A 10269-nucleotide genomic window follows, 5' to 3' on the forward strand; every position below is an offset into this window, starting at 1 on the left:
CTTTCCCGTTGGTTGGATTGTGTGCCACGGCACGAGTGTCCGGTCTCAATCACCTCAGAGGGATGAGAATAGCACGTGCAGGAAGATTGCTCTCTGTCCCCAGGTCATGCTTCACAGACCATTGGGAAGATGTTCTCCAGTGTTACAAGAGGTGTACGCACTCTTAGCTCTGTATCCGTTGAATATTTCGTTTCGTAGTTTGTGTACCTTGGCGGGGGGTGGGGGCGACTTCGATGTTTGCTTGAGTCTTTTACGTTTGCAGGTAAATGATTAATATGCTTGTTAGTAGTCAGTGTTTTGTGTCTCACTCACCAAACCTGTAAACCTGCTTCCACATTACATTAGGCGCTGCAAGTAGGATCTGCTGTTCAGCAGAAAATGAATATCTTTAGAAATTTGTTCAAGAGAGAGATCACCCCCCCCCCCAATATGGGCAATGCCGAGCCCCATGTTGGACTGATAATCCGGAGAGCGGGGTTTGGAAGTCTGCCAACCAATTGATGGGTTATGGGATGTTGATAGATTGGTTAGACCAGCTAGATTTTGCTGGGGTTGAAACTGGACAACACATTGTATCCATACGTAAAACATTGGGATTTCGCAGGAGAAGGAATAGCCAGAGGGATTATTTCAGGCTGTTTACAAACATTAAGACACCAGCACAAGATAATTGTGGGTCTTAAAAATGAGGTGGAAGAGCTAAACCAGCTTTGTTTCTTTATGGAAGAAGCGCTGTGGTTGGCCCAAACCCGGGCTGCAAAGTTATACGATAGCAATACAGAGATAACCTGCGGGTTTATGAAGGTACAGTAATTATACACTGCCCGTGGGTTATTTGGTGATCCTGTTAATGTCCAAGCCTTAATGTGGCAGGGTGATGATTCCACTGCGTAAAATGGGGAAGAGAGGGTAAAGTTGACACCTAGTATTATCCCCTGAAACAATCGTCCTCTCCTCTGAGTATCCGAAACAGTGGGGCCAGACCAGTGATCACACGTTCCCGTACCCGCATTGCTGGGCATCTGTCCGCGGTTTCTTCTTCCCGGGAGGGAGAGGAGGCAGAAAATCAGGGAATGTGTGGGGGGTTGTACGATTGGCCCTTTTCAAGACATCAGAGGAACTGGCGAGATTAGAGGGTAGGTACAGACAGAAGCCTGAGTCGTCTCTGGCCACGTGGTTGTTGAGGATACGGGATGAGGGAGTGCCAGAGTGATCCTATCTAATAGAGAGATGGATGCTTTAGGTAGCCTATCGTCTCAGAAAGTGATGAATAACACCCTGAGAATGCTACTCGCTTCCTCTGAGCATAATCCATCATGATAGGATCGGGTGGCAGCGGTGGTCAGATTCAGATATCCTTCTCGCTTTGAATGAGGTTTCAAACCTCACGTGGAATGGAGCACAGTAGGAGGTATTAAAGCAGCGGTCCCCAACCACCGGGCCGCGGGGAAGCGATATGATTTGGTCAGCTGCACCTTTCCTCATTCCCTGTCACGGCCACTGATCAGCCATTACGCATGCGAGGTCATGACCTGCGCGTCATCCGTGTCAAGGCGGGAAGGCGATCAACTCCACGAGCTTGCAAATGACGACGGGCTGAGAAGTATGTTTGACATAACATCTCTGCCGGCATTTTGGATCAAAGTCAAGGCTAAATATCCTGAGATAGCCACGAAAGCACTGAAAACGTTGCTTCCATTTCCAACATTTTTCTGCTAAGCGGAGTTTTCTGCAATGAATGCAACGAAAACTAAATTGCGGAATAGACCGGACATCAGGAACCCCCTTCGAGTATCACTGTCTCCCATCACCCCTCGATAGGACTGTCTTGTTGCAGGAAAACAAGCCCAGGGCTCCCGCTGATTCAGCGATATTGGTGTGTTGCAGTGATTTTATATATTCATACGGGGAAAATATGTGCTGTGCGTTTAATATCCAAATATTACTTAAAATGTTATGATGCTAGTGACTTATATAACCATATAACAATTACAGCACGGAAACAGGCCATCTCGGCCCTTCTAGTCCGTGCCGAACGCTACTCTCACCTAGTCCCACCGACCTGCACTCAGCCCATAACCCTCCATTCCTTTCCTGTCCATATACCTATCCAATTTTTCTTTAAATGATCATATCGAACCGGCTTCTGCCACTTCTACTGGAAGTTCGTTCAACACTTAAAGCTCCCCTGATAATTGACTTATCATTATATCCATGCGAGGAAAATATGCGCTGTGTGTTTAATATTAAATTCGTTAGATAAACCCTTTTAGAAACAGAATTGAGGGTATTACGCACTTATCACCTATATTCCGGTAGTGGTTAACACCCATCCCCACGAACAGAATCGCCAAAAAGGATTTGCTTGGGAGGGGGAGAGGAGTCGGCAGGTCACGACGCGTATGCGCATTGGTGCCCGCGCAGGGCTTCATGGTCATTGTAGTCTTTTGGGTAAACAACGCATTTGACTGCTGCTCTTGTTCGTTGGCAACCCTACCCCCCCCCCCCCCCCCCCCCGGTCGGCCGGTCCGCAAGAATATTGTCAATATTAAACCGGTCCGCAGTGCAAAAAAGGTTGGGGACCCTTGTATTAAAGGGCTTTGCCTGTGGGCTCTTATTACAAAATTTACAGCAATAGTGGTATCCCGCAGGAGGATGGTGAACTTCCCTCTGCTATGATAGCACATTAGGTTATGGCAATGGGTTTCCATTTAAAATTAGTGCTGTCTTGAACAGAGCCAGCAGTCTTCTGTCCTTAAGCACAGCCACTCAGTTATTCCAGAGTGTGGATTAAGTAGAAGAGGATGCGTGGAACCAGGTACGGAAGTTGGATATGCAGATAGCCAGTAGGGGATCCCGCATGACCCATAAGGAAATGTTTTTCCTCAAAGCCGGGGTCCCGAAAGACCAGGAAAAAGGGGGTTCACTCCTCTACCCTCTATGCAACGTGGAGGGAGTGCTGCAAGAAGGAGAGAAACATAGAAAACATACAGCACAATACAGGCCCTTCGGCACACAAAGCTATGCCGAACATATCCCTACCTTAGAACTACCTAGGCTTTACCCATAGCCCTCTATTTTTCTAAGCTCCATGCAGCCATCCAGGAGTCTCTTAATTTTTTGTAATTTATTTTTTATTGAAGTTCATCATCAAACAAAACTTTTCATAAGATGTATTTCAGATACTGTACATATATATCATATAGTCATATAGTCTCATACGGCCAGATTTGGGAACAGCTTCTTTCCAACTGTGATAAGACTGCTGAATGGATCCTGACCTGGATCTGGGCTGTACCCTCCGAATATCTGGACCTGCCTGTTGGTTTTTTTGCACTACCTTACTTCCCATTTTTCTATTTTCTATTTCTGATTTATAATTTAAATTTTTAATGTTTACTAATTTTAACTATTTGTAATATTTATAATATTTAATATTTGTAATCCAGGGAGTGTGAAGCGCAGAATCAAATATCGCTTTGATGATTGTACATTCTAGTACCAATTGTTTGGTGACAATAAAGTATTAAGTATTTGTCACAAATCTCCACATAATATTTATCTGAGGTATACACTTATAGAAAGGAGAGAAAAGAAAGAACAATCAAAAGAAGAAAACTATGTACAAAGTAGGTAGTGATCTTTTTTTTTTACAACATATTTATTGACTTGTGAGAATAACATCAGGCCTATGAGGTGTTATGTAGGTAAACCATTTTTCCCAGTATGAATCAAATTGTTCCAACTTATGATTAACAGATGCTGTTATCTTTTCCATTTTGTAAATTTCCATTGTAATTTCCATCCATACATTTAAAGTTGGGTTCTCCTTTGATAACCATTTCCTGGTAAAGGTCTTTTTACCAGCCACCAGCAGTATATTCATTAAATATTTATCTCTTTTTAACTATTCTTGAGGTACATACCCAAAATATATGGTCTTACTTTCTAAGGGTATTTCACATTTAAAGATGTCTTGTGGGGCATTGTGTATCCCACTCCAATAGTCTTTGATAGTGGGGCATTCCCAGAAAATATGATAATGGATCGCATTTAGATTTCCACAATTTCTCCAGCAAACAGGGAGGTTACTATCATAATGGGATTTCTGAGAAGGTGTAATAAAATAACTTGTCAAGTTTTTCCACCCGAGCTCCCTCCATTTCTGTGAACTGGTACACTTCCATTGATACCTCCATATTATTGTCCATTCATCCTCAGATATTATTATCCCTCCTTCCTTCTCCCATTTTGTTTTAATGTATGGATTCGAATGTGTTTTAAGATTTGACAAACCCTTATACACGCTTGAAATGATTCTACTACTGTTGTCTGAATTATATGTTTTTCTAAATAGCTGTATCAAACATGTACTTGCCTTGGTTACATTTTTAACTATCCTATTAACATACTGTCACATCTGTAAATATCGATAAAAGTCCTGTTTTTCTAACAGTGTTTCTCCTTGAGCATTTCAAAACTGAACAGTGTTCCTTCTTTCATTATATTGCAAATAGCTGTCCAGTCCTTAAATCTAGCATCCAGTTTGTTCGGCATAAAATCCGAATCACATGCACACCATTTAAGAACTGCAATGTTTATATTCTTTTATAATAGTTTTCTGTATTTTAAGAGTCCATTTCACCCATGGGTTATCAATAGTATTTATGCAACTTTGTAGGTTGTTATCAGCCAAAATTGCCTGGATGGAGATGGAAGGTATCCTCTCCTCAATGTTTTTCCATTGAGTGTCATATGATGGATTGCACCAGCATATTACAGCTCTTAATTATGCTGCGAACTAGTTAATCTCTAAGAGAAGGTAGGCCCCATCCCCCCTTTTCCTTGGCTAACTGCAAAGTTTTGAGATGAACTCTAAGTCTTTTACCTTTCCATATATATCCTGATAGCATCTTGTTCCATTCATTGAATTGATTTTGGTTAATCTCTATTGGTAGAGTCTGAATGAGATATAGTAGTCTGGGCAGTATATTTATTTTAATAGATTCAATCCTTGAACTGACACCAAGAAAAGGATTAGGTTCCATCTTGTTATATCAACCATAATTTTTTAATATATAGGCTGATAATTGCATTCTGATAATTTTGCCAAATCTTTTGGCATAATGATGCCCAAATATTTGACAGACTCTGTTTGCCATGCCCAAGGATATCTACTTTCAATTTCTCTTGGTGGGCTATATTTATATGAAAGTAGTTGAGTTTTATCTATGTTGACCTTGCATCTTGATAATTGGCCATATCATTCAAAGGATTGCATCAATTTCGGTAAAGAGTATGTTGACTGCCTTAGATAGATCAAAATGTCATCCGCGTAACAGGCCAATTTATGCTCTGTCCCTTTAATAGTAATTCCCCTGATATCTTCATTTTGTCTGATGTATTGAGCTAATGGTTCCAGATATAATGCGAAGAGTAGCAGTGACTATGCACAACCCTGTCTCATGCCCCTTTCTAGGGTAAAACTATTAGATAAATATCCATTGATTTTAATCCTAGCAGTAGGATCATAGTATGGTGCCTGTGTATTTTTAATAATTGTCTTGTAGACCAAATCTATGTAAAACTCTGTAAAGAAAATTCCAATTAACCGAATCAAATGCTGTTTCAGCGTCCATGCTTATCACTATTGCTTCAATTTCATTTTTTTTATATGATTCATAATGTTAAATGTCCTTTGTTTATTGTCTTGTGTTTGGCATTGTTGTATAAAACCTGTCTGATCATTATGTATCAGTGTGGGTAGAAACTCTTCCAATTGTTTGGCCTTGATGGAGGTAAATATTCTATCTTCCACATTAAGAACAGATATTGGTCTAAATGACCCACATTCCATTCTATCCCTGTCTTCTTTCGGTATAGCTCAGAATATCGCCTCCTTCCAGCTGGGTGGCATTTGCGCCTTTCTTGGAGCCCAGTTCAGTGTGGGGAGCAAAACAGGAATTAACTCACTTCTAAGTTCCTTATACCACTCTGCCGTATATCCATCTTATCCTGGTGACTTGCTTAATTTAAGCCTACTAATTGCAGTTTTTAGTTCAGCTTCAGTTATGACAGCAGTCTGTCCTTTGCTTAAAGTTGGTAACTCTAAAGAATTCAGGAAGGTGTCAATCTGGGCTATGCTTCCCCCGGAGGTTTGGAATATAGAGTTTAGTAAAACATTTCAAGAACTTCTTGAATTTCACTTAACAAGCAACACACATAAAAGTTGCTGGTGAACGCAGCAGGCCAGGCAGCATCTCTAGGAAGAGGTACAGTCGATGTTTCGGGCCGAGATTCTTCGTCAGGACTAACTGAAAGAAGAGCTAGTAAGAGATTTGAAAGTGGGAGGGGGAGGGGGAGATCCGAAATGATAGGAGAAGACAGGAGGGGGAGGGATGGAGTCAAGAGCCGGACAGTTGATTGGCAAAAGGGATATGAGAGGATCATGGGACAGGAGGCTCAGGGAGAAAGAAAAGGGGGAGGGGGGAAGCCCAGAGGATGGGCAAGGGGTATAGCGAGAGGGACACTTAGCTTATTTTTTTTAATCACTTTTGTTCTTGGATCCCTAATTCTATGAATAGTATTTTCTGCTATCTTTTTTTTCCAGTTTTCATGCCAGTATTTTCATAGATTTAGCTCTAATTTCATAGTGTCTTTGTTTCAGAAACATTAAATTTTTTTCAATTTCTTGTGTAGCCAAACTGTTAATTTCATTCCTAATTTTTAAAATTTCCTCTGGTGTATCCTGTGCCAAACTCAATTTGTGTTTTTTTTTCCAAGTTCCTTCAGCTTATTTTGTAATTCCTTTAATGTTTTATTCTTTATTTTTTTCTTATATGAAGATATCGCTATAATTTTCCCTTTTAAGACAGCCTTCATAGTATCCCATAGAATGGGAGGTGAAACCTCTCCATTATCATTGAATTCTAAGTAAAGACCAATTTCTTTTTAAATTTGTTTCTAAAAATAGGAATCATTGAGCAGACTTGAATTTAGTTTCCAAATAGTATTCTTTGGTTGTAGGTCAAAATCAACAGATAACTATATAGGTGCATGATCACTTACAACTATTGTTCCAATTCCACAGGTGTGTGTTTTGTCTTTATCTTTTCCAAATGTGATGAAATAGTCTATTATTGCATATACGGAATGGGGGGCAGAATAATGAGTGTATTCCCTTCTGTCGGGGAGAAGATCCCTCCATATATCAATTAGACCACCATCCTCAAAAGAGTGTTAACTTACTTATGTAAGGACTTTGTTTCATAAGTTTTTCTATTGGAAGAGTCTAACTTTGGTTGTAATTGTAAATTTAAGTCTCTCCCACATATCAGGAGACCTTCTGTTTCTGTTACCATAATATTAGTAATTTTCTGGAAGAAACTAATGTCACTTCCTGGGAGTGCGTACATATTCAATAAAGTAACTGGATTTCTGTCTATACTCCCCCTACCAGAATATATCTGCCCTCCTTACCTTCCATTTCGAATGCTTTTTCAAAATTTAGCTTGCTTGAAATGAGAATAGCAACTATTCTTCTATTTCCTGATTTGCATGAGGAGAAAAACAAATTAGTGAAGCCCATTCTCTTTAATTTTTCATGCACTGTAAATATCTAAGTGCATCACTGATTACATCAACTTCTGTGTGGACTGCAATGTTCCGACAAGAACTGTCCTTTGTTATTCAAATAAGAAGCTATGGGTAACAAAAGACATTAAGGACATCCTGAATGCTAAAAAGAGGGCGTTTAGAGCTGGAAATAGGGAGGAGCTGAGGGCAATACACAGGGACCTGAAAGCCAGGATCAGGGAGGCTAAAGACAGGTATAGGAGGAAGCTTGAGTGGAAACTCCACCAGAACAACATGAGAGAGGTCTGGAGGGAGATGAGGACCATCACTGTGTTCCGGCAAACTAGCAACAGAGGAGCTGAGGGCAGTGTGGACAGGGCCAATGAACTTAACCTGTTCTTTAACAGATTTGACATTGTGGCCCCTGCCCATCCCACATATGAGCCATCTGTTGCCGGCCCCCAACCAACACATATTCCACTCTCCCCTCCTACCCCTCCTCACAGTCCCCCACCCTGCTCTCATGACTGTACCCCTTCCCCACATGAAACCACCACGGTGGGCTTCACAGCCAAACAGGTGAGAAGACAGCTGAAACGTCTCAACCCAAGCAAGGCTGCAGGACCGGATGGTGTCAGTACCAGAGTGCTCAAAGCCTGTGCCCCTCAGCTATGTGGAGTACTTCGCCATGTATTCAACCTGAGCCTGAGGCTCTGGAGGGTTCCTGTACTGTGGAAGACGTCCTGCCTCGTCCCTGTGCCGAAGAAGCTGTGCCCCAGCGTCCTCAATGACTACAGACCAATGGCATCGACCTCCCACATCATGAAGACCCTGGAGAGACTTGTTCTGGAGCTGCTCCGGCCTATTGTCAGGCCACACTTAGATCTCCTCCAGTTCGCCTACCAGCCCCGACTAGGAGTTGAGGATGCCATCGTCTTCCTGCTGAACCGTGTCTACGCCCACCTGGACAAGCCAGCGAGCACTGTGAGGGTCATGTTTTTTGACTTCTCCAGTGCGTTCAACACCATCCGCCCTGCTCTGCTGGGGGAGAAGCTGACAGCGACGCAGGTGGATGCTTCCCTGGTATCATGGATTCTTAATTACCTGACTGGCAGACTGCAATACGTGTGCTTGCAACACTGTGTGTCCGACAGAGTGATCAGCAGCACTGGGGCTCCACAGGGGACTGTCTTGTCTCCCTTTCTCTTCACCATTTACACCTCGGACTTCAACTACTGCACAGAGTCTTGTCATCTTCAGAAGTTTTCGGATGACTCTGCCATAGTTGGATGCATCAGCAAGGGAGATGAGGCTGAGTACAGGGCTACGTAGGAAACTTTGTCACATGGTGTGAGGAGAATTATCTGCAGCTTAATGTGAAAAAGACTAAGGAGCTGGTGGTAGACCTGAGGAGAGCTAAGGTACCGGTGACCCCTGTTTCCATCCAGGGGGTCAGTGTGGACACGGTGGAGGATTACAAATATCTGGGGATACGAATTGACAATAAACTGGACTGGTCAAAGAATACTGAGGCTGTCTACAAGAAGGGTCAGAGCTATTTCTATTTCCTGAGGAGACTGAGGTCCTTTAACATCTGCCGGACGATGCTGAGGATGTTCTACGAGTCTGTGGTGGCCAGTGCTATCATGTTTGCTGTTGTGTGCTGGGGCAGCAGGCTGAGGGTAGCAGACACCAACAGAATCAACAAACTCATTCGTAAAGCCAGTGATGTTGTGGGATGGAAACTGGACTCTCTGACGGTGGTGTCTGAAAAGAGGATGCTGTCTAAGTTGCAAGCCATCTTGGTCAATGTCTCCCATCCACTATATAATGTACTGGGTGGGCACAGGAGTACATTCAGCCAGAGACTCATCCCACCGAGATGCAGTACTGAGCATCATAGGAAGTCATTCCTGCCTGTGGCCATCAAACTTTACAACTCCTCCCCTGGAGGGTCAGACACCCTGAGCCAATAGGCTGGTCCTGGACTTATTTCATAATTTGCTGGATAATTTACATATTACTATTTAACTATTTATGGTTCTGTTACTATTTATTATTTATGGAGCAACTGTAACGAAAACCAATTTCCCCTGGGATTAATAAAGTATGACTATGACTATGACATGATAAAGTGCAGTGCAGTTAAATACTAAGGAGCAAGATCATAACGAGGTTGATTGTGAGGTCTGACTTCCGACTGGCAGTCAGTGCCTTCACTGAGGATGTGGAAACTATACAAAGGGTGCAGAGAAGATTTACTAGGATGCTGCCTGGATTGGGGAGTAGGCCTTATGAGAATAGTTTGAGTGTACATGGCCTTTTCTCCTTGGAGCAGCGGAGGATGAGAGGTGACCCGATGGAGGTGTATAAGATGATGAGAGGCATTGATCATGTGGATAGTCAGAGGCTTTTCCCCAGGGCTGAAATGGCTATCATGAGAGTGCACAGTTTTAAGGTACTTGGAATTAGGTACAGAACAGATGTCGGGGTAAAGTTTTTACGCAGAGTGTGATGACTGCATGGAATGGGCTGCCGGCGGTGGGGGAGGCGAATACGCAGCGTCATTTAAGAGACTTCTAGACTCATGGAGCTCAGAAAAATAGGGGGCTGTGGGTAACCGTAGGTGATTTCTAAGGTAAGGACATGTTCGGCACAGATTTGTGGGCCGAGGGGCCTGTATTGTGTTGTAGG

Source organism: Mobula hypostoma, chromosome 29 (assembly GCF_963921235.1).
Source record: "Mobula hypostoma chromosome 29, sMobHyp1.1, whole genome shotgun sequence".
Lineage (NCBI taxonomy): Eukaryota > Metazoa > Chordata > Chondrichthyes > Myliobatiformes > Myliobatidae > Mobula > Mobula hypostoma.